Source organism: Nipponia nippon, unplaced genomic scaffold (assembly GCF_047370975.1).
Source record: "Nipponia nippon isolate SJK-2023a ecotype South Korea unplaced genomic scaffold, ASM4737097v1 scaffold_15, whole genome shotgun sequence".
Classification (NCBI taxonomy): domain Eukaryota; kingdom Metazoa; phylum Chordata; class Aves; order Pelecaniformes; family Threskiornithidae; genus Nipponia; species Nipponia nippon.
In genome coordinates this window covers 11,355,170-11,379,565 of record NW_028262331.1, presented here as the reverse complement: position 1 = coordinate 11,379,565, position 24,396 = coordinate 11,355,170, and the positions used below count along the sequence as shown (strand labels likewise).

General features: G+C 47.0%; 1 long non-coding RNA gene across 2 annotated transcripts in view; it reads left to right on the top strand.

Moving 5' to 3' along the window:
* LOC148056333 (uncharacterized) overlaps nucleotides 1-24,074 on the top strand; it is a 91,991-nt gene extending 67,917 nt beyond the window's left edge. For both annotated transcript variants that reach the window (XR_015703467.1, XR_015703468.1), the window contains 3 exons: nucleotides 10,874-10,952; nucleotides 22,427-22,509; nucleotides 22,582-24,074. This is a non-coding gene — a long non-coding RNA (uncharacterized LOC148056333). The remainder of the gene's footprint in view (nucleotides 1-10,873; nucleotides 10,953-22,426; nucleotides 22,510-22,581) is intronic.
* Nucleotides 24,075-24,396: the final 322 nt, after the last annotated feature.

The window sequence follows — 24,396 nt, the reverse complement described above, 5'->3', positions numbered from 1 at the left end:
ATTAGCAGGGAGGCTGGCGAATTGCTGGCAGAGGTTACTTCTGCAGGTCATCTCCAGCCTCGAAGGTCTCTAAGGGCAGGTTGGACAAACCTCTGCCAGTAGTGACAATAGGAACGCTTGGCCGTTCCTTGGGACAGGGAAGGGACTAAATTTCTCTGAGCCCCTTCTGGCTCTCTGTTTCTGCAGTGACACAATTACCGCTTGCGTCCTCTCCACCCGGGGCTGTGAACAGCCCTGCAGTCCAGGTTAACTTCTGTTTGCTTGCTACAGGTGATGATGGGTTGGGTAAATGGCTGAGTTCACCGAGACCCCACTGAGCAATCGGGGTCAAACCAGGGAGCTGTACAGAACCTCCCAAGCCAAAGAGCAGGAGCTGTGCTGCCTGGGGTGTGCTCCAGCTGTGCTGGGCTTGGCAGCCTGTCGTTTCCAGCTGTAAATCTCACACTTTGGGAATAAGGTTTCAGCACCTGTGGGATGTTTGGATTCTCACAAATGCTTTCTGCTGTTGGACTGAAATCAAACTGGTCAGCCCTCCCAGCAGCTGATGCTTCCAAAGCTTCCTTTTTGACTCGGAACAGCTCACCATGCTTCACAAACCACGTAATTGAGCAGTGAAGTGTGACCCCCTCTGGGGCATAATGAAAGTATTTACTGCAGCGAAGGCATCTAGGTCAGAGGATACAGAACCATTTACCCAAGGAAGACTTCAGCAGGAATTTTAGGTTACCAGTTATAATTATGCAGTCTGTTGTAGGGTAGCTGGGAGATGCAAATTCAAGTCTTCCCAAACATAGCGTGGTGTCCTGGGTGGCCACAGGTATCGAAGGTGGCAGTGCAGAAACATACTGCAGTGAGCATAGCAGAGATGCTTCCTACTCCCCATCTCCTGGTACATGAAAGGGGACCAGAGCAGCGTGCGCTTCCCTCTGCCCTTTGACTTTTCTACCCTTCTATGCTGTAAGAAGCTTGTATTTACTATGTGTTATATAATTAGAAAATGACAGGCCTATAATACTGACTGAAGGCAGTTAAATGGTAGGATGAATACAAATAAATAGCATAACGAGTGCAACACGGGGATAGTTTGGGCTGTCTTGAGGAGAGTAGTGCAATTGCAAAGACTTTCTTTTTTTCTGTTGGTTTTTGGATTTCATGCAATTGTTGTTTTTATCCTCTTATTTTAGCCCCTGTGATATGATTTTTGGAATACAATAATTTCTTGCATAATGGCCTTTCATCACAGGTTTGAACCCAGCAATACTCCTTTTCTATCCTACAGAGTTTTATTGTGAGAGGGGAAAGAATGCCTAGAGAAAAGAGCAGCATACTTTCATGCAGCTAATAAAACCGGGGTGTGAAAAACATTGTCTTCCTTTCCCACCCAACAATGACAGACTCCAACAAGTAGACTGCAGTACCACAGAAACGTGGTGATCTTTGCACCACCTCCATTTGCTTCAGAACAAAGCTGATCGTACATCCACTGAACAAAAGAGAAGAGCAAGGCATCCCCAATTAGAGGCTTAGCGTGAACTTGGGGATCCTGAGACGGAGTGGCAGCTGCTGCGCGGGGTAGTGCACACCGCAGCCCCGTGGAGGGGTCGGGGGCATTGCAGCCCTCCTCTGCTCGCTGCTAGCATGGCTCTGAGTGAGCCTAGCCCCATGGAGGGGTTGGGGGCATTGCAGCCCCATGGAGGGGTCGGGGACGTTGCAGCCCTCCTCTGCTCACTGCTAGCACGGCTCTGAGCGCGCCTACCAGCTTGCAGCTCAAGTGAATTTTTGAGTCATTGAATCCTGTGAGAAAGGGAGGTTGCTCACTGCACCCTGCCACGTACTGACTTCAAGTGGACCTTTGCGCTCTCTCTGTTAATTAATTGATTTGATGAGAAGTCAGATTAGTTGCTAAGCGTGCATGCCTCAAAAGCCAAATCACAGAGCAGCCTGTGAATCTGTCTGTGGTGCTGGGCCAGCCACTCAGCCAACGCAGCCGTGCTGGGCTTCATCTCCCACATGTTCCAACACACACTTTTCCCTTCTTTTTCTTTCCTATCAAATCTCGTTCCATGGGCTGCGCTCGTCTACCGCCAGCGTTGAAGAGGACAGCTTTGTCCACTCCGGATACGAATCTGTGCAGCCCACTCACCTATCAGTTTCAGTATGATCTTTATTATAGAGACATCAAAACACAGCATCCTCAGGAAAAAGGAGGAGAGCTAAAGGGGGGAGAAAATGTAACGAAAGCGGTGGCAAGCAAAAGTTGTTGTTAGCCCTTTCCTGGAAGAATAATCTACCCAAGCGCGTGCTTAGCACTTAAATACAGTAGCACGCAGCAGGAGCAGCTAAGGCTCTGTGCACAACATAATCTTATCATGGACTATTTGAATAAGAAGCACAGCTTCATGCTTTTCCCCTTCTATAGAAGAGATTTATTATGAAAAGCAGGTCGCTGCTTCAGAGCACATATGAAAACAGTTGGCTTCATAACCTTGGGAAAAAAAGATAAATAAAGAAATCTCATGAGACACATGTGAGAACCTAGGAAGTATTAAAACATATGTTGGAACATATTGATCCCTGAAAGCCTTCTGCAGCAGATATGAATCTTTTTCATTTCCAGCCACACTGATACTTTAATGAGGACAGTGTGTGCCTCTCACCTGTATAAATCATTTATGCAGATTTTTGCAAAGCCCCCAACATGGAGTTGTGTCTCAGCCAGTTCGAGCAGCTCAGTGCCATATGTTTCAGCTTAGGTGGATCAAACCAGAGGTTGGCAGGGGCTCTGCGCAGAGCAGAGCTGCAGCCTGTGGTCTGGGAGCGAGCTCCCCGGGGGCCCAGGACTGCTGCCTTTTGTTGTGGCAGAGGGATGTCCAGGGACCCGCTATTTGACCTGCAGATCAGCAACCCTCTTTCTGTTGTTTGTCCGCCGTACGATTTTGAGCGCTGCTTGCTTATGTGAGTAGCAAAGCATCTACCATGCAGGATGAGCAGCGGTGGCAAATCCCAAATGCGTTGCCTGGACTGGTGCATTCTGCGCATCGTCTCCCAACGGTACAGCCGTAATTTGGTTGAGAAAATGCTGGAATGAAAAAACAGAGCAACTTTCTTTAACTGTGTTTGTGTCCCTGTTATTTTCAGTTCAGCAGCCATTTAGCTAAGTCTTCCTGCATGAATCACTCAGGATATGATTAAGTTTTAAGTGGTATCAGAAAAACTATATTTAGAAACAGTAGAACCAGCCATTCTAGTGAAAAAGATGCCTCAGAGATGTTCACCCAATGTGTGAAGAGAGCCCCTTGCATCGGAGCAGAGGGCTCGAGCTGGCGTGGCTGCGCATTGGGCTTTGTCCAGGTGCACCAGTGAGCCCTTCCCAACCCGTTATGGGCTTCTCGCGGGCAGTGGGGGACCCGGGTCTGGCTGTGGGCACCGTCGGCCGCTCGCTCCAGGTACCTGCACGTGCTCCATGCCCAGCTGCCTCTGCCATCATGCCGTTGCGCCCGCACTGCCGTCAGCCGCCTCGTCCCACCTCCCCACTCCCAGTAATGCATTGCTCGGTGTGAGCAGAGTGCCTGAACTTGACCCTTTCACTCCTATTTCAAATACACCAGATTTTTCCTTTTTCTCCCCCGAAAGTGTATTTCCAATAAACATGGCACAGGCCTAGGAGGATGAAAAGATGAATCACAGCTATGAAAATATTTTGCTGTATTTTAAATAAGAATCACAGCAGGTACAACAGCAGTCATCTACTGTTGACACACTTCAGATGTATGAAAAGACATTTTTTTCCATTGTTGAGTTATCGTTAATTATTCTTAAAATAAAGTGCTACCACACAACATTAATTCAGAAGAAGAAACTGTAAGTTCCTTGCTATTCTCTAAGGTTTGTTTTCGCAATGAATTAATGGGAGTTAATTTAGCACTGCACAACAAACAGTACCACTGAAGGAATACAAACTAGATGTTGCTTCCTAACTTCTTTCTCCCTCTTGTTAGTGCCCCTCTTTGTTCTGTATTCTGTGTGGTACAAAAGGTCTTAGTCTGGCAGATAATAAATTTGCTGAAAAAGCAGAAATCAGGAAAAAATACTGCGTGATTCCCTCCTCTTGTGAATATTAACAGTTTGGTACAGATACACTGCCCTCCTAGTGGAAAAAGAATGGTAAAAAACAGGCTCTAATTCTTTGTGGTATGTTAATATCAGTATTTACAAACAGGATTTGTGTTGTTCTGTCTATGTAGTGTGTCCTTTGTCCAAGATTGATTCAAGTTTTATGGAGCAAGCACTGCTTCAGCCCACAGATGGCACCTTGACTTGTCGATCGTTTCCTCTAAAAATGCAAGAGTCCTCGCTGAGATGGAAAACTAAAATAACCAATTTGGAAAACATCCTGAATCTTGGAGAGGCTTTATATAATCTATGCAAACTCAGCTTGAAAAAGAAATGGTTTTACTCCAGAAGTATCCAAAAATATGTAGTGTTAGTGTGCACATTGTTTAGGAAAATCATCAAATCCTCAAAAGCTGGAAGTAGAATCTGTGTTAACGAGGGGCTCATTTAATGCTGCAGCTCCTGCAGATGTTGGTGGAAGCTGGATGCTCGGTGAATGTCAGTGTCCAACTGTTATGTGACTAAAAGCCTCTTAAATAATAATTTCCACAAAGCCTAATGTGAATCTCTGGGGCCTCCCAGGCCAGTCCAGAAGCTGGAGGGATGTGCGGCTGTTCCTTGGGCATCCTGGGGAGAGCGGGATGCTCCTGCCTGCTGACTCAGGCTCCTATCTCTGTGATGCCAGAGATGGGGTCTAATTTTTACTGCGGTGGACATCCTCTCTAGAAGGTCACAAAGGAGGAGAGGAAACAGCCTCAAATTGCACCAGGGGAGGTTTAGGTTGGGTATTAGGAAAAATTTCTTCACGGAAAGGGCTGTCAGGCCCTGGCACAGGCTGCCCAGGGCAGGGGCTGAGTCCCTATCCCTGGAGGTATTTAAAAGCCGGGTAGACGTGGTGCTTAGGGACATGGTTTAGTGGTGGCCTTGGCAGTGTTAGGTTTACGGTTGGACTCAATGATCTTAAGGGTCTTTTCCAACCTAAATGAGTCTGTGATTCTATAAAGTTGTTGCTGAGTCAGGAGATCAGTGTTGCAAAATCATCTGGGCTGTTGGGTTGACACAAAACCTCGTACCTTGTCATACCATCCTGGGGTGGTTGGGGGAGCCCTGTGCTGAGTGGACTTGGAGAAAGAGGCTTAGGTGTCCAGAGGTTTGTGGTTGCACTCTTGGAGTCACAGGGCAGACCCCTTGGATGTTATCCTCGACTCTCCACTCGCTTAGCAAACCTTCCTCTCTTTCCCTTTTTTTGTGTTCTTTTGTTTCAGCCCGGCTCCCCATGCTTGCTGCATTGCTCATGGCTGTCGGAGGCGGGTGAGCAAAGGAGGTGGCTTGGTGCCTCTCCAGAGAGGTGGGGTGGGTTGGAGCTGCTCCTAGGCCGGTCTGATTCAGGCTGGAGAGCCAGCACCGCATTCAGGGAGTGCAAATGAGGGTAAAACGCAGCTGATTTCAGCTGCCACAAGTTTTGGCCCCATAATTGTAGGAGGAAGGTAGGGTGAGGAGTAAAAAAAACCTGATTGCTTTTTTTCTGCACAAGGCAGGACATTTATCGTTCTTGTGCTGCTTTGTTTTTTAATATATGAGAAAATGCCTTCTGCCAGGGGTGTCAGGGCAGGGGGGGGGATGCTCCCATCCTTCTGAGATCACAGAGTGAGCTGGTGTTTTATTTGCACCATGAAGAAAGCAAATCAGTCCTGAAAACTATACCTAGATGGTTTTAAAGATCTGTACCAGCATTTAGTGGAGACTGGGGGTGGGGGAGAGCAGGAGGGAGAAATGAGAGAGAGAGAAAATTTCATTCAAGCAATTAAAGAATCACTACACTTTTATGATTAACTTCACGTTCACAGGTTGAATGCAAAAGCTGTTAGTAGGGGCATTGCTATTCTATATCTGACATGAACAATGGGAATATTTGTTCTGCCCGGGAGGATTACACCTTCCATTAATCTAAGTTTTATTGAAAGTTTAAATAACAGACAGACAAAATTTGATCAATTAGCAGTGTAATTCCAAGGAGATGTCACAGTGAAATTAAATCTCAGGCATTTTTAATGCAAAGAAGCCTAGGAGCTCCCTCCAGTTTTCTTTCTCAGTAACAGTGTTTATATTTTAATTGAAAGTTTATTCTGCTTTGTGCATCTTCTACTAAATTTTAATTTAATGTAATGAGAACGGTTTTATATTACAGTGTTCAGAGCACTTCACAGGTAAGTCAAAGGGTGTCCCATAAATGAAGGAAACAGTTTTGGGTAGGATTCTCTAGCCATGGAAATGTCCCAAAGAAAAGAGATTTTGATAAGACTTAGGGAAAAAGGAGTGGGAATTGGTACTTTGATGGAGAAGGATGCTAAGAGAGGAACCAGGCAGCTGTGGTTATTGCGACCCTCGGGCCCCTCGGAGGACGCGCTCGGAGATTCCTCCTGGTTCCTCCCATCGGTTCCAGCCAGTGAGGAGTCAGCCGTGCCTATTTGCTTGCTGCTTACTTATTCCGCCCAAGCAGAGATGTTGCTCACCGAGTCCACCTCCACACCAGTCTCCTCTCCTCCCTGTGCTGTAGCAGTCCCCTTCTTGCCATTTCTCCATTTCTGTTTTCATTGCATTATATAATTTTTTTTTTTTGTCCCTGGCGAAATGTTATTGCTATCGTTACTGTTCAACACTTACTCCATTTTTATTATCATAAATGTCATTCTTATACAGTAAATACCAGAAGTGCCACAACTTTGCTGTGAATCTATTTCAGCGCTATCTTTGGAGACATCCCTCACCTGAAAAGGAGAAATACTGAGAATATATGTATATTTTTATATGTATGTATGTCAGAGAGATCAGCTTCTTGGATGGCTGAAGCAACACAGGTCTACTGATGTGCACAGTTCTAGTTTCATTTACACAGTAAGAGTTTCTGGTTGAACCTAGGCCTGATACCCTTACAAAAAGCTCCCCAGAAGGGACAGATGCTCCAAATTTAACAGAAAATACTGCCAAGGAAAGGTTTCTTGGGGACAGCGGTCGCACAGGACAAAGCAGCAGGTACCTAAGTTGCCCGGTATGTGACGCACGGGCTTTGATGGCAAACCACTTCAGACTATTCCCCTATCAATTACTATCAGATAAGCAAATACTAGGAGGCAGTGCTGCTTATTAAAATTAATAGATGTGGCTGTACATACCCGAACATCTAATTATTTTTTAACTATCTCTACAAAGCTGGTCTGTTTGCTAAGTCCTGCTGCATCAAGGTAGCCTGGTATCTTTGCCAGGGCATACCAGTTTCTTCTGCAGCATAAACCTGCCCATTGAGAGAGGTGAGGACTTTGATTTTTAGCTATACTGTTTCTCAAGAAGCAATTTTTCTCAGTAAAAGCAGCAATATGAGTAACCTTGCTTCAGTCATGTTCAGCAGTATTTAAAATAACAAAAAAAAAAAAAGAGGCAGCTGAAAGCTGCTAGGAGCTTGGCTCCAGCAGCCTCTCCTCCATATGGTATGGTAAATGCCAGCACATGAAATTAACTCTCATAAATAAGTAATAAGGGATGATTTGCCCTGATCTGGATGGGCTGGCTTCCCACGTAATATAGCATTTAACTATTGCTGTACTGCAGCAGTAAGGATACGGTCCATCTCAGAGAGTGTACGCTGCCTTTCAAGAGGTGTGAGAGTTTGTGAGCGTGTTTTGTGCCCCGTGCGAGGGGTGCGTGCACCCGTGGGTGGGATGCAGAGACCCCCACGCACTGCCCTGCCTCGGGAAGCGACCCCGAGGTGCTCTGGCCGCACTCCCCAGCCGCCGGTGTCCTGGCTGCCCTGCTCCTCCGCTCCTGGGCAAACGGGGTCCAGATCCCCTTGGCTCCTTGCGGATGGGATTGTCAATGCGCTGGGGACCTCGGAGATGGGCAGAGCCAGACTTACGGGCACCAGGAATCATGTTTTCCTAGGCTATCTGCAACTGCTTCTACTCCCAGCCCAACAGTGGCTGGTATGGTTCATTTTAAGTCAGACTATCATCTGGAAAGTGTTGGAAAGCACCAGCCCTAGGCCAGCAGACTCAGAGGAAAGCGTTGCTGTTTTCCCTTTTATTAACAGCCATGCCGGTTACTGGGCACAGGAGCGCTTTGCTCTGCAGTGGGAAGCGGGGCACAGCCGCCCGGGATATTTTGGCTAGTGCCTGCCTGAATACTTACAGCCAACAATTTTTCCCACTGAAAAATGACACTGTTGTAACTCCAAGTGTTTGAGGCAACATATTTCCAACAAAATGTGTTCTAGGGGGAACTCGGAAGAAAAAAACACTCTGGGGGGCTGCAGCATTCAGACCTGGTTACACGATGCTCAAGGAGTAGTCCACTTTTGTATTTTCAGAATCAGGTGTTTCAGTTTTCTAACACTTTCCACAGATCAGGCTCAAGTGAAATTACATTTTGTTCAAACAGAACCTTTGAAATAACTGAAATTTTCCCTCTTCCAGGGGACTTCTTTTACAGGAATTGTTTTTCATTTCAGGAACATAAGAAAATCGAAATAACGAAACTTCCTCTGAAATATAAGACCAATTTGTCATACATCACATATCTAATTTCATCTCTTTCACTGACAGTACAGGAGCTTCAGGCTGAAAGTCCTGTCCCTGCTGGGACAGAAATTCAGCATCCCAGAAGGAGGCAAGAGTTTAAGTAAAACTCCAAGGTACTCCCCCAGCTCTGACAAAAACCATCATTAAATACAAATAATAAAATTCTTAAAGACCCTCAGGATTTAGGACAGCAATTTTTTGGCTCATATGCAAGGTAGCTTCCAAAGTACTTTGGTGTCCACTAGTAACAGGCATTGGTTCAAATATTGACCCAACCCAAAAAGCAAAGTGCCAACTTCTGAATCACCCCTTTCCTGCACCACCCAAGGGTTCCCGGGGGCCTGAGCGTGCTTCATTCCTGAGCCCTGACTCGGTCTTGACTGGAAAGCAGCAGAAACGATTGAAATTTCCCTCCGTCACCATCAGTGAAAAGACAGTGGCGTCGCTGCAAGTCGTGGAGTATTGATGAATGGTATCTGAAGTGCAGTGCGCAGCGGTACAATTTGTCATGACCAAGGTTAATGAAGGAGAATGTTAAATAGCCTGTGACTGTACATCTGACATAATCTGCTAAATTAACTGAAAATCTACTAGCATTGTACCCCTAGCTACTCACTTATTTACCATTAACCCCAGTAACAAACTGCAGCATGGCGATACCCGGAATCCACACGAAGATTTAGGCAGCTGTCAGGGGGCTCGTGCGCTCGGCTGGATACGGCCTGGCTGCTGCCAGGGCCTGGGCATTGCCGCGGGACGCCACTGTTGAACAGGGTGGATAACGGCAGCCATAGCTTCAACGTGATACCAAACTTGGTTTCAGTTTGTTCCCCAGTCACTCTTAGGGCACAGAGATCTGAACGGCAATAAAGGAGATCACAAATATGGGAAAGATATGCGGAATAGCTAAATGGTGTAAATTCATGACAATTTAACAGTAAGCAATGATTTATCCAGGTGCATAGACTTTAATGTAATAATTTCAACTGAAATTTATTTGCCTCTGTACAAAGACAAGCGGGAGACCTAAGCTAACTTTACAAAATACATCCTCATCAGGCTGACCGTCCCGGCATGCCCTAACCCAAGCCAGGCGCAGCCCTTCCCCTTCCAGGGGCTGGCTTGGAGCAGCGTCCCAGAGCTGTGGGCATCAGCTCTCCGTGCTGGATTCAGTGCAGAGTGACCCTGTGCCCCGTGGGGCTGTTGGCATCTCCCCCTGCCCAACAGGGCAGCCCCTGCTCCCACCGTGCAGCGCAGCCGTGCCACACGGGAGCTCTTACACCCTCCCTCCCTGTGATGGGGACCTGGGGGGCGTTTCTGACTCAGGCTTCATCCTGGCGATGATGATGTGCGTCTGCTTAATGAATGTTTACACTGAGCTTTGAGCTCCTTGCATGGACAGCACTTTGTGAATGTGTTGCTTTCCTATTCGACCTGTTAGGATGGAGCATGTTGCGGGAGGGAGCCTGGCCAGGTGCACGGTGTCGGCAATTCATTCAGAATTCATTCTCACGTGTTGCATGGAGCATCTCACGGGTGAAAACAACCTGTGCATCCTTGTTGTCTTCTCCAAGGGTTGGTTCATGGTCCCCAGCTCCGAGCAGGGTGACAGGGCATGGCGCAGGGAGGGGTAGCTGGTGCCGAGGAGCACACGCGGCTGTGCCAGCACCCGCCAGCCGGGGATGTGCTGGCTGCAAGCACGGCTGCAGCCTCTCTGCTGTCCTAACTCATCGGTCAGGAAGCTCCCCGGGAGTTTGCCCTGTGCAGCAGAATGTCCTGCCAGAGACAGGACCTGCACGTCACAGGTTGTGATCGGCTGCTTGGCCCCAAAGAGTGAGAACAGAAAATACTACATTGAGAAGCAGCAGAAAAGGGGTTGCAGATCCCTGTGCTGTCATGCAGGGCTGATACCGCTGTGGCCTTCAGAACCAGGCAGGCTCTGCTGCCTGGCAGGGAGCACTTCAAAAATATTACCAATGTATTTGCTACTCTGCTGCAAAGTGGCACCTGCACTGGAGACCAAATTAAGCTGCAGCTGATAACTGGAAAACTAGGCATTTAATTTTTTAATGACTTCAAATCCTTTCCTACTTAATTCCTGTTTACAGCATAACTACTGAAGGAAATCAAGTGATTTAAGAGCAAAAATAGATCCTGATTTCTATTGATGCCACCTTCTCAACTTGCAGGAAGAAGGGTCCGTTTAGAGGATGGTTTCTGCTCTGAAGGCCACTGCTCTTTGACAGGAGATTCCAGCTCTTCCCACTGGTATGTAAGATAATTCCCAGTTTTAAAACATTTTTCTTCTTATCTTGGAGGTAAAATACAACACTGAAATTGCCAAGAGCAGTTTTCTTAGTTTGTGGTTCCATTGTGGCCTTTCCTGACCTTTGGACGTTTGCCATGAATGCTTTAATCCCTAGCAAGGGTTTTATCTTAAGCAGATACTATAAAGGATCTGAGAAGTAGGTCAGGAGACATAAAAGAGTCTATTTGATTCATCGTGAACTGTGGGTACAGCACTGTTTTTAAGCCTGAAATGTCATTACTCGGATGCAATGAGAGCTGCTGCTTTCATTTTTGTTTTAGAAAATAGTCAAATAGACTGATCGGGAAGAGAAAGGAGACGGGAGGGACCCTATAGTCCATCCCACATCAGAACAACTCCAATCCCTAGCTAGCATCATCCCGTACACAGAGATCAATGCCATCCCCCGATATCGTGTTACAGAGCCCACAGTAACAATTAAATGGACGTTATGAAGCAGGAGTTTGATATGCAAAAACTAAATCCTTGAACCCTGGCGAGAGCCCTTGGCTCCGGCAGGCGTGGACAGCCTCAGCTCACCGGCCGTGCAGACCTGCAGGCAGCGTGTGCACGGCAGCGAGCGATGCTGTCACCAATCCGCCCGTAGCTCAGCATCCGCACGTGCACACCGAACCGCCCAGCAAAGCATGGCTGGAGCCTCCCTTTTGCTAGGGAGGGCAGCCCCCTCGGCTGGAAGGGGCCGAGATGGCTTTTATACAGGAGAACGGGAGGGCTGGGGAAGGTTTGTGGGGACTGAACACCCGTTTCAAGCAGGAAGCCGCCATTGGCTGTTCCAAGCCGTTCCTTGTGTTTTGGGGGAGCAGCACCTCATCTGTGGCTGCAGCAGCGCTGATGGTCCCGCGGTGGGGACCTGCAGCACCCCGAAAGGTGCGGGGCGAGGGTCTGTGCCGAGGTGCCCCAGCTGGGGCGGTGCTGCCCCTGCCTGTGGCACCGGGCTCTGCCCCTGCGCACTGCCAGCTCTCCGTCAGGGGTGCGGGCATCTCGGTCGGCAGATAGCGTTACGAAAATGGAAATGGGAGCACTCCAGCTGCCTCTCTCCTGCTGAGTAAGCCAGGTCTTTTGGGACACTCCTTATTTACTTTCTTAAGTATTGACAATATTTTTTTGCCTCCTCGCAGTGCTTTCCCAGCCTGTGTCTGTCCAGGGTGCAAAGTTTTCATTTCTTTTAATGATTCTCAAGAAATTATTGAGAAATCAAAATATGTTTCAGAGTTATCTTCAAGGATTGCTGTAGTTCAAATGGTTTCTATAAATCCACAGTGCAAATGCTATTTTTCAAAGCTTTACTGTTCTCCAAATGATTGTAATGGCATATTGACTGACTTTACTAGGGCCCTGGGAGTTTAGAAAAGAAAAAAAAATAGCTTAGCAAGCAAGATCTCTTAAAATATATGTATGAAAGTTTTCAAAGTTCATCTAATCTATCTCTGTTTTGGGTATTTATAAACCAGACACTGTCATTAAGGTTAACAGCACTTTTCTGTTCCTGGGAATTTAGCAGCCACCAGTTGACTGGAGCTTCACCATGCCTCGCTCGGATGAGTAACGGAGGCTTTTTTCTTGAGGAAGAAAGGCCCACCCAGCTCGTGGGGCTGGGGCTGCTCAGGGCACCACTCCTGCTCCAAAAAAATGCCGTAGGGAGCAAGCGCTCTGCCTTCCAGCACTAATCTGGTATTTTCATGTAACAAATTATTTCCCAGCTCAGGGCCCCCTGGTTGTGAACTTTCCTGCATCCTTCCTATAGCATTGCATCATTTTTATGGTGTTTTGCCTCTTGCTCTTGTGTCCACTCTTTGCTAGAGAGCCTCTGGGATGCTTTATGGCCTGGGGATGTGTCAGTGGATGTTCTCCAGTCTGTCTCTGGGCTAAACATTTAAAATGCATTTGCCCGTGATTCAGGCTACTGGACTCAGTGGTCCCATCTATGGTTTACTGGACCTTGCATCTTGCATAAATGGCATGTGAAGAAAAGTTGCGCGTGCTTTCCTGTCACGACATGCAATTGCCAGGGTGAGCAATTAAGGCAGCTGCTTAGGACTCTGCAAGGCAGCGAAGGGGAGAGCCCCCCATAACCCCGCCTCGGGCCTCCCACGGGCTGGCGACAGCTCGGGGCTGATGGCGAGGTGAGAGGCACAGCCAGACCCAGCCCCCTGCGGGGATGAAGCTCCACAACTTCTTTAGTAACTTAGCAAAGGCACATGAACTTCATGTAAGTGACTGCCTCAGTGAAAGGAATTTGCCAGTCTTGGAGAAAAAAATTGCTATCAACCCATCTTTTCTTAGAGCCGTTCTTTTCATTGACAATCCAGTAAAACTGTTCTTTATGGAAGACAGTGAAATCCTAAAGGCAGCCTTGATGGCAGAAGATATTACCCATTAAGGGCAGCAGATTGTTCTTTGCTATTCAGAAAGCTGATTAAATTGAAACGCTCTTTATATTTCTACAAAGAGCTGAATGCCAGAACATAAACTGAACTTCTGTCTTTTGACAGAAAACAGAAGGCATCATTGGTGCTAATCTCTTTCGACTCATTTTCATCATACATTATACCAGACCCTGCCATAGATAGATCGATAGATCTAGAGAGAGAGAGAGATACACAGATCTATCTCTAGCTCTGTGTGTGCAAGTCTGATTGCTCCTGGCACGTTACCTCTGTACTCAGCAGCATCACTACAGGACCGCGCGGGTGGATGCTCGCTCTGAGTAGCAGCATCCCCATCAGGGTTAAAAAATGACGGCACACACAGCAGGACAGCGGTGAGTCAGGCCGAATGTACTTGGGTTACAAAGGTAAATGGATTGGTTTTATTTCGAATGCTTTCAGCATTGGACCCCATAGAGGGTGGGGAATGAGCTCTGGCACTGGCTGCCCAGAGGGTTTCACTTGTGCAGTGACCGAGACCACGGGCAGAGCTTCGCAGTGGGGAGGAGGAGGCCAGCAGCACAAGGGAATGTCAGTGTTCAAGGACTCCTCAGACAGGTCCCAGATGGTGAGCTGGGGGAAGAAATGAGCCGCAGGGAGGTTGAGGTTATTCACTGGAGAAGTACTGGAAAAGAAGGGAAGACAGGGAGTTAAGAGTGGAGAACAAGGTTACGTTCATCACACACTCCTCAGTTCATCACACACTCCTCAGGCGCTGGCAGGGGGGTACACGTGGCTGTGGCCGAGGGGCTGCGGGACGGCTGCTCCCGGCGGCAATGCTGGCGATGCCGGTCCCTGTGTCCATCAGCCCGTGGGCTGGTGAGTGCCTCCAGAGCAATCCTCCCTTCTTCCCTGCGATTGCTAGAGCTTCTGGGATCCTAACGCGGCCATGTAACAGCATTAATGCAAGATGAATATAACTCCATACCCTAGATCTGTTTAACCTAATAAATAGTTTCAGTTAATGGACAGCAAAAGAAATGATGCTCAGTAAATTTGATTTTATGAGCCTTTCACTTATTTGCTGTGCCCATTAGGTCGGAAGTTAGGTAATGGTAAGTGTCCATTAGTGCATTAGCTCAGTGATGAGGGAGCTGAATTAAAAAAGAAAAAAAAAATTGTGGAAAAAACCCTGAAGCCATGTGCATTTATTAAACCCTCAGTTCGTTAACAGTTCTAATGGCCACCGAGCTGGACGGACAGTAGAGTTTGGTCTTCGTGGGGAAAGTATGGCGACCCATGAATCACCTTCTGCTTCACTGCAGCATTTACTCTGCTGCTCTTCTGCCACGGGGAGCCCGGGGCTGGGGCTGCCCGTCCTCCCGCCGGCCGAGGAAAGTCTCCGTGAGGTGGGTTCATCCTCTGCCAAATGAAAAAGAGATTGCCGCCGCGGAGAGGGGCTGCCTTCCTGCGGTGCCGGTGGGACGGGCAGCGCGGGGCTGCTTTTTCTAATCACAAATACATGACCCAGCTCATAACAATCAAAATAACCATCTCATTGATAATCTCTTCTTTTACTAATTTCCTTTAAAATTTTTACTCTGCCAAGGCAAATTAGTTTTTAAAATCTCTTTTCCCAGTTTCCTAGGTACCCTGGGATTATTTACACACCCCACAAAGAGCTATTTACTGTTCTGGGTAATTCAATGAACATTCACTTGCTTTGAATTAATATGCAGCGTCGTTCCAAGTGCTAGCAATTTACTGATAATTGGAACATTGGCTTACCCTGAAAAAAAGATCCAGCCTTACAAGTTAGTTTTCACAAGTTGCATTAATGCAGCAGGAGAGCCAAATGTCCTTGTTTACATGCTAGCAAGGAAAGACGTTGTTCGTTAGCAATTAGAAGATAAATTTTCTTCCCTATCATTCTCTGGCTGTCCTTCATCCGTGGCTGTGAGGGGTGGTTGGAGAGAAGCCCCCGGTGCCCTCTCCCCTGCTGAGGCAGGCAGGTGATGGGCAGCAGGGAACCATTGTGGTGGCAGCTGTAGCCTCTCACAGGGTCCCTGGGTGACCAAATGGCAACGGAAAGCGGTAGGCGGGCGCAGGCTCTGCAGCCTCCATCTCCAGGACTGCTTCTCCATGGAGGAGTCGATGGTGAGATGCAGAGGGTGGCCTGAGCACCGCATCCAGCTGCAACGAGGGGTGGGCAAACCGCTACCATAATTTTTAAGCAGTTTACCCAGCGATGCATTGCAGATGCTGGAAAAGAGTTGGGTGACGGGGTTTTGCACAAACATGTGGAGGAGCAGGGCAGGAGGAAACCTTTCCAGCAGCAGGAGGAATTCTGAAAAAATAAAAATATAACCTGTATGCACATTGGAGGTACTCCACATAAGCTGCTTGTAAACCAAATAATCATTGCAGAGAGCTTTGTTTCTAGTTTGCTTACAGCACAAAATGTCTATAGGACAGATACCTAATGAATTGCATTATACTTCACTCAGCTGGTGATAGGTAGTTAAATCTAATAACAGCATCAGTCTCATCAGCACACACATTTCAATTTCAATTTGTTGAATGCACTCTGACCGTGGACAAACAGTGGGTGTCATAGAGACCTATCTTTGAAACTAATAGAAACTGATATATAGAAAATGAAATCTGTTTTCTCTGCCTGTGTTGCCTGCTCGCTTTCCTAATTTGGTTCCACTTACAAGGGTTACTTAAGATGCTAACACTTCACCAGGGGTTTCCCAGATAATGAAAACAACTTTGTTAGGGACTGCAAGACAGGGAAAGAGACAATAAGTTGTATTTGTTTGACACAATTTTGAGTCCCCAGTGGAAGCACTTTAAATCTGTGCAATCCAGAGAGAGGGTTACCGTGCCTTTCAGGAGCCTTTTTCTTCCCTGCAGCTTTCCACCTTGTGTATAACCTCCTGCCCAGGCATGACACAAATCCCAGCTGAAAGTTAAGGCAAACTGTTCTGGGGTCATTTAAAATACCTGGGTGTTGTTTGCTACTGAATTTGGGCAGCTGTTCAGCATCTGGCCTTTGTGTGCTGCTATTTCTGTTTTAGCAGGATGCTTATGTGTGATGGCCGTGGCAAGTGTCCCTGTACCACCGTGTTTTCTCGGCGGGTGGTGGATGCACATCACTGCTGGTTGTCAGAGGTCATTTTTTTAGGATGTTGTTCAACAATCAGGAGAGCGTGCTCCTTGCTTCAGTGCCCCACAGCAGCCACCCCTTGTGCCGGAGCCTTCCCCTGAACCAGCAGCATGAATGCCGTGGGGAGACCCCCCGGCCGTGCCCCCCTTGCACCCCTTTCTGCTGGGGGGTGCCTGTGGTGTACGCGCTCTGGAAGGCCCCCGGGGCAGTGTGTCTGCAGGGGCTCTTCGCTGCCCTTGGCCAGGGCCGGGTCTCCCTCTCCAGCAAACGCCTGCACGGTGCTCGGTGACTTCTCCGGCACAAAGCTGTGCCCTTTGCACGACTGGCGAAGAGGGGCAGCTCTCCTGCGGGCCAGCAAGGGTCCTCAGAACAGCAAGTCCCTTGCTGCAACTTCTGTTTCTCGCAAACTGTTGTTTTCCCTCGTTGAATTTACTGTAGAACTGAAAATCTTCATGGAACAAATATTTTTGGTGATTTTCATGCCTTGTTTTTGACCTGTGAAAACGTGTTTACAGCAAAGCTTGGGTGAACACCCTGAAAATAAACAACTGTGAATATGGGACTGATAGTGCTAGCAAAAAAATTAACATATGCAAAATTAAGTACTTCTAAAGAATTTGATTTCAGGAGGGAACTCGGTGGCTATGAAAGCTGGCGAGCTGACAGCCCGAGAGCTGAAATCTGCTGGCCATTGCAAGAGACGAGCATGCACGATAAGGTTGCAAGCATCCCCCACCTCGCCTGCTGCATGGAACGCGCGTGACCCTGCTGGCAGAGCGTGGCAGGGGATGGCTGATTCTTCTGCCATAGCACTTCCAGCTGTTTCCTTCTCTGCATAAGCAGTAATGGGAGCTTGCAGGATCCAGTCTGCTAGGACCTGGCCTGGGACAATCATTCAACTTCACTTCACATAGGTCTCTGGGTGGAAATAGCTGCCAGTCACTAGCACCAACCTGGGGACAATATAAACCCGCAATCTAGAGGAGAAATCATTCATAGCTAATTAGCAGTCTCTTGAGCTATCAAGTACCCTTCAGCCTCCTTTATACGTGCTCACAGAGGCTGCAGAGCTCAGGGGCCCTGAGAAGAGGTCCCCTCCTACGCTTTACAGCCGCTCGTGGCCCCTTGTCTGCAGGAGCTGCACAGAGCCAGCGCCCCGGGGCAGCGGTGCTGGTGGTGATACTGGCCCTCCTCCACGCGTGGTAACTGCCCTCCCGGGTGGCATCTCCAGGGACATCCATGACAGAGGGGTGCTACAGTGTTAGCTTCAGCTGTGGGAAAACGGCACAGGCTTGCGGAAAGTCAACGCAGAGCTAAAATTAGGAGCGATGTCTCCCTCACACCCAGTGCAGTCCTTATTCCCTGAGACTATGCATTCTTAAAGGGTGATTAATATGATGTTTGGGAGAGGACATTAAGTGAGACATCCTATTTACAAAAAGCTTCCTAGTGGAGTATTCAAGAGAACAGGGATCCGGAGAGAGCGTAGCGTGTGTTGTCGGTAATGTAAAGGGACACCGTTATTTGTATTGCATCGCTGAACTCCATTAAGTCTTTTATTCACCTTGTTCTCAGGACAAATGCTGTTTCATGTGAAGCCATCTACCAATCACAACCCATCAGCAGATCGCTATTTCATTTTTTATGCCTGAAAGGAAACAGGCTGCTGCTGAATCCTAACAATACGCTGCTTACAGCGCCACTGACTCAGCGTGGACCAGCTTCTCGGCAAGCGGCAGCATCCCTGGTTTGCACCGGCGGCGAGGCCATTCCTTGCTGGCAACCCCAGCCTCTGCCAGCAGAAGCCCACCTGGGCTGGCAAGGACAGGTACATCCAGAAACAGGTCTGTTTGCAGGAGTTTACCCTCGTTATGCCGAGGCCTCTTTCCACGGCCAGGTCTCGCTGGAGCTTTCCCAGCACATCCCTTTGCCCGCTCGTTGTTAGAGCTGGTCACGGGTGAGGAGGTCCCTGCCAGTGCTTCTGCGGATGCTGGCCTCTGCCAGAGCCCCGGCTGCCCTGCCGCTCGCCATCATGCGGGTTCTGGCCATCGAGCCATCACTGGCAGCAGCTCTGGGGGCCGGCTCGCACGTGTCCCCCCTCAAGTCTCAGATCCCTTGGCAAAGCTCTGAGAGCAGCCCGCTTCCCTCTTTCTCCGCATTAAGATTAATGTTTAAACAGCACTTGTCCTATAAATCTCTCTGGGAGGCTTTCCTCAGAACAAATAGTTAGCAGGAGAACAAGGCATCTATTTGAAAATGACAGGGTTTCCAATCTATTTATTAAGCAGGTAACTGCTCTCTCTTGAAATGTCAGATCGACTCTTCATCTTCCGCTGGATGAGGTTGCGAGTGCATTATGGTAGAATACGTTGCCGCCTATATTTATTTACAAGGAGAAAGAGTCATTGAGATTAATTGCACAATTGAATATGCAATATGGTAAACAGTTATTCGGAAATGATTGTTTGTGTTTAATTATGACATACAGGATAAGTTTAACAGTCATAAATTTTTCATTGGATTGTAAATGCAAATGCAAGCATAGAAAGATATCAGCGAAATACATAAATCAGAGTCTCCCTTTCCGTAGCCTCCTGTAACGTAACGCTCTTGATCCTCGGGAGCTTGCAGACCCAGCATGCCGTTAGCGGCTGCTTCTCCCCTTTCTCTGTATGGCACACGAAAAGCTGTCAGTAAAAGTAGCTTGAGAGTGGATTAGGAACCAGAAATGACTTATTTCTTCTTGTTTTGTTCTCTGTAAGAAAGTTCTTAACGCAGAGCAGTGGCTTTAATGAGCAGCAAGGGATTAACCCCCCCTTACATTTGGGGGAGGAGAAAGGACCATGGACTTCATCTCGGTTCACAGCAAAATAGGAAAACTTTTTGTTTTCGTGAGAGCGACTTGTCAATCAGTTTAGCTGGTCTTTCCAGCAATTGTTCTTCATCAGATGATTTTTTTCCACCTTTTCTCTCTTTCTATTCTTTTCTCTTCTGTTTCTTCTCCTTTCCTCATCCCTCCTTACCCCAGCACATGCACATGGATACGTGTTGTTGCTCTTGGCAATAGAAGAAAATGAAAAATAGATGGGGGGGGGGGAGGTTAAAGAAAAGATGTGCCAGAAAAATTTAAAAAAAAAGGAGGGTGGTAATAAAGATGAAATTTAATTTAAATGGAAAATTTCCATGGGAAAAGTGGTGTTGTTGGGGGGAGGTGGAGGTAGAACATTGTTTTTGTCTAGTCTGCTCATTTGAGGGAAGAAGCAGTATTTCCCAGCTGTTTAAAAACTGGCATGATAATGAAAGATGAGTATTTTTCTGTCTCTGTATTTCTGAAGCTAATCTCTCATGGGACAAAACATATCACTCAGTGAATTTCATAATGCTTAATTTTGTGTTAGGCAAAGAACAAACTGTTTCCATGTACAATCACACACTCAGGCTTCCTGCATGCTTGAAGGCAAGCGCTTGTTTTCCGAGCAACCACCTATGCCACCGAGCGACAACACTTTTTCCTTCCTACCATCTGCAAAGCTGGAAAGAATGTTCCATTTCTGATGAAAATTTTAATTGCAAAATGTCTTTTTGACCAAAAAGACACAGAACAGATTTTGAACAAAAAAGAAGGATGTTCTTTTCAACCGGTCCTCTCGGAGGGTCTCCCATTGGTGTAGGTTTATTTCATATATTGCAAAAATACATAGGGGGAAAAAAGAAATGCGGCACAAGCCAATTCCCTCTTCAGTTCGCCATGCACACACGTCTTAGAAAGCAAGGTTTGCTGCCAGTCGGCAAAAGGCAGCCTTTGTAACGGGACCCGAACTGTTTACTCGCATGGTCTCGACAAAAGACATCCTATTAGATTTGTATTACTGGCTCCATTTCAGCAAAAGCGCTTGGAGTTGGCTTTAATTAGAAGCTGATAACTGCTATTGAAAGGCAGCCTGGTTTAAAAGGCTTTCGGCAATCTTGGGAAATGTTGTTTATTGTTCTGGTTTTTCCCTTTGATAATTAACTAGCCTGAGTCATATAATTTTATATATAATTATTCTTATTTGCCACATGCACTAGAAGAATTAAGAAGCGCTGGCTGTGAAGTGCTGTTCCTGCCACGTCAGGGACGGCCCCCCGCGGCCCCCAGCCGCAGTCTCTGCGCAGGGGAGCTCCCAGGGCTCTGCTCCTCAGCCTTCGCCAAGCAGAGGCTTGCTAACATTTAAAGGGAAATATTTGGGACTGCCTTGTCTCTTTTTGTCTTTCTTGTCTATCTTGTATCTCAGACTACTTCTTTTCAAGTGTGATTTCTGTGCAGTAGACATCTGTTTGGTGTGGAAAACCATTTTCCAACCGAAGTGAGATAACCTCGTCAATACTTGGTGGTGGTGCTGGGTTTTTCAGATGTTGCAGCTGAGGCACGTCTTGCAGGAAGTCGAGCAGCTTTATGTACATTGATTTTCCATTTACAGAATAGGTGTGGTATAGCACGCCGACTGACCGACCTTGTTTTAAAATATACTTCTAATGTGTTATAAGAGCTGTCGGCTGGACTGCAGACTTCAAGGACCGATGCCCAGGTCAGCAGTATCCTTCTGTGGGATTTCCAGATGATGACCCATTATAGGATGTTCTACAGAAAAGAAATCTGCTTGGCTTCGGCATAGGGTCAAAGATCGCCAACGAGCTCCCCGTAGCGCAGCAGAAAGCCGGCCTCTCCTGCCGATGTATTGGCTGTATTACGAAGTAGGATTTCAAGGTGAGACACAAGTCCAGCAGGTCTCAGGGCGGCATTTCAAGGACATGTGAACAGGGTATGGAGGTCGGCATCATGCAGGTCTTAAAATAGAATGTGCAGAAAGGGCCAACCTTGAGCTGAAGGATGCGTTTGAGCACTGCTGACCTTGTCATCAAATCTTAAGATGAAATATCTCCCCAGATGAGTTCAGTTTATGATGTTTTCAGACTATTTTCAAAGCGATATCGTAGCAAGTTGTGGCTGTGATTTACAGCGTGATGGCAGAGGGTATCCTCCAGTAATCCGGCAGAACGGTCGTTCTCTGTGCGGGAGAGCCAAGGGACTGCAGCGCTGGGGCCCTTCCCCTGCAGCCGTTTTATTGCCACTTTGGTTCTGGTGCCTGAACTGTGGACGATAAAGGACTCGCTTAACCTTCAGACATGGAGTCACCCAGACACATCGCACTGAGGGGAGCGGGAGGAGAAAGCGGATAAATTGTGCATGGATGTTTATATTTCTGCATATTGTGGCTCCATTTAGCTGTCAAATGCCCCATTATTATTCTCAGAGACATATGCATTCACTCCTTTATTCTTTGATTAAGAAGATGTAAGAGGGAATCTATGGCCATTGGGATGCAATGAATCAGTTCTGGGGAAAGCTAATTCGCTAAAGAAGAAATCGCACATGGGAAGAAGTGATCTGGGGATGGGAGTGTTAAGCCAGAAGTGCAACTGTCAGAAAGGCTTTCCTAGACTCTACCTTTAGATTATTCCGTGTTGTTTTTCACTTCTCGGCCCTCTCCCAGTGTCCTGGTTGAAGGACACCTTTGAAACAAGGGATGAGCCATAATGAGAAAAGAGATGCAAATTAATCAAAGATGACACTAGAAATGATGTGAAACATAATTTCTTTGGCATAGCGTTCAGATGTAAGGGTGTATATATGTGTGTGTGTGTGTAGGCAGACACATATACACGAGCTGTCATCGCTCATCGCTTGTAATGCTCGTGAAGGACTATACAAATACAAAAACTAATAACCCCTAAACAGAGGTGTAGGGTGACCTTCAATTAGGGATTTGGAGTCAGATTCAGAAGTCATGGGTCCACTTCTTGGCTGTCTTTCAGTTTTCCTTTGTGATTTCAGGTAAAACCTTGAGCATCGCGGGCGGTGGCAGCAGGTCCTCACCAAGCAGCAAGAGCCTCTCCCCAAGGAGCAGATGGGTAACGGTGAGACATGCTAGAGATGGGCTGGGGGGAGAATGGGGGAAACTAAATGTGGCCATCTTCTTTTTGTCCAAGAGAGACGTCGCTGAGCTGTGCTGCTGACGCTGACTGAAGATCAGTCCCTGGCTTTACAACACACAGGGGTAATTAAGTTTTACACAGTGCCTCGTGTTTCATAGTAAAATTCACTGTCACCCTGAGATCTGCAGGAGTCCGGCACTCATCGCGGTCGGCTGTAATGTCAGAGGCTGCCTGCTCGCCGGCAGAGGAAGGATATTTATGTTTCCCCGGTGAAGCACCTGATAAACATCATGTTCTGAAGATGGTTCGCAGCTCCCGGGGGGCAGCCTGGTGCTCTGGCTGCTCCAGCGCCAGGAGGCGGCAGGCAGCGATGGGCAGCGGTTGGGGTTTTTCCCCTGGTCAGCTGTAGTTAGGCAGTTGCATGGGGGACAGCGTGGTGTCACCTGCAGACGTCCCCGTCCCTCCCTGCAGTGAGGCGTGCCGGTCCCCGAGAGCTGGGCGAGGACAGGCGCTGGCTGCCCAGGGACGCGGACTGCAGCAATCTCCCCTCGGAGTTGCCCAGCAGCATGGGGCTGTAGCAATGCTGTGCAGCTGCATGCTTGCTCTGCCAGATTTCTCTGAACAAACACTATATTCATGTCATAAACAAGGTTACTGAACGTTTTTTTAACTAAAAGCATGCAATATATAGGTTTTAAGTTGTTTAATGAAGCATGATAATTGAATGGTAATAGCTGTTCTTTGAAAGTCCCAAAAATAGATGGAAATCTGTTAGGACCAATGTATTGTCTACAGGGAACTAATCTATCTCTGAAAGAAGCTGGTGATTTGTTCTTGTTGTTCTATGAAATTAGAAAATATTGCTATTTATGAAGTACATTTATAAAACTTAAGCTCTACTTTTAAAGAGTTGGCTTAAGGGCATTTACTACGATTCACATTTATCAAATAACGCACATGTAGCTGCATTACAAAACCAACTTCAATTAAAAACAGGTTTGAGAAGTAATGTAGTATGTAGGCTGTAAAGCTCTGGTGGAAGGAAAATGTACCTGCTTAAAGAATCAAATGTGGCTCGTAAAACCTGGACTGGTGGTATTTTAGCCTGTGATAGAGTTGCGTTCCCAGAAAAGCTTTCATTGGCATGATGCTGGTCATGGAGATGACTGCCAAAGTCATCCTGCCAGTGACTTTGCAGAATTTGGTCTGCTTATAAGTGAACAGCAATGCATGAGTAACTAAACCAGAACGTGTATTTTTTTATGAGCATTCAGACTGGATCTATATCCTAATAGGAAATCAATGTTCAGGTCGCAAGGTGGGACAGGACGATGGGAATCTTAAATCCCATAGGAAATAAAAAATGAACGAAACAGTGACTTTTGGGATTTATTTCAGGAGTTTTCTGTAGTCAGAGGTTTTGTATCTTAAAAACCACTCGCCGTTGTCATATGTTATCAAAATGCACTCCGAGCTCTTACATGTCCAGTTGACTTCTATGAAGAGAACAGTAAAATGAAAATGTTGTAATGGATTAGAGAAAGCTAAACAAGCCAGCGCCTTTCAGTGCGAGCCTGTGACATGTCAGAACCAGCAAAATATTTCACTGTGCAAGTTATTAAAAATGAGGAAATTGTATACGCTGTAAAGTTTGATCTTGATTGATTGTGTATGCTTAGAGCTAAGTCAGGTCAATCCAAGCCGCTGCATTAAAAAAGCAGTGACTTGACAAGAACTGCACAGATTGCTAACATGCTCAAAACTATTTTTACTACTTTGTTAAAATAAATACCTCAGTCCTGCCAAAACATATTAAAGGTAAAATGAGTCACCAGTAAGGCAGACTAAAAGAAAAGATGTGCAGAAAAA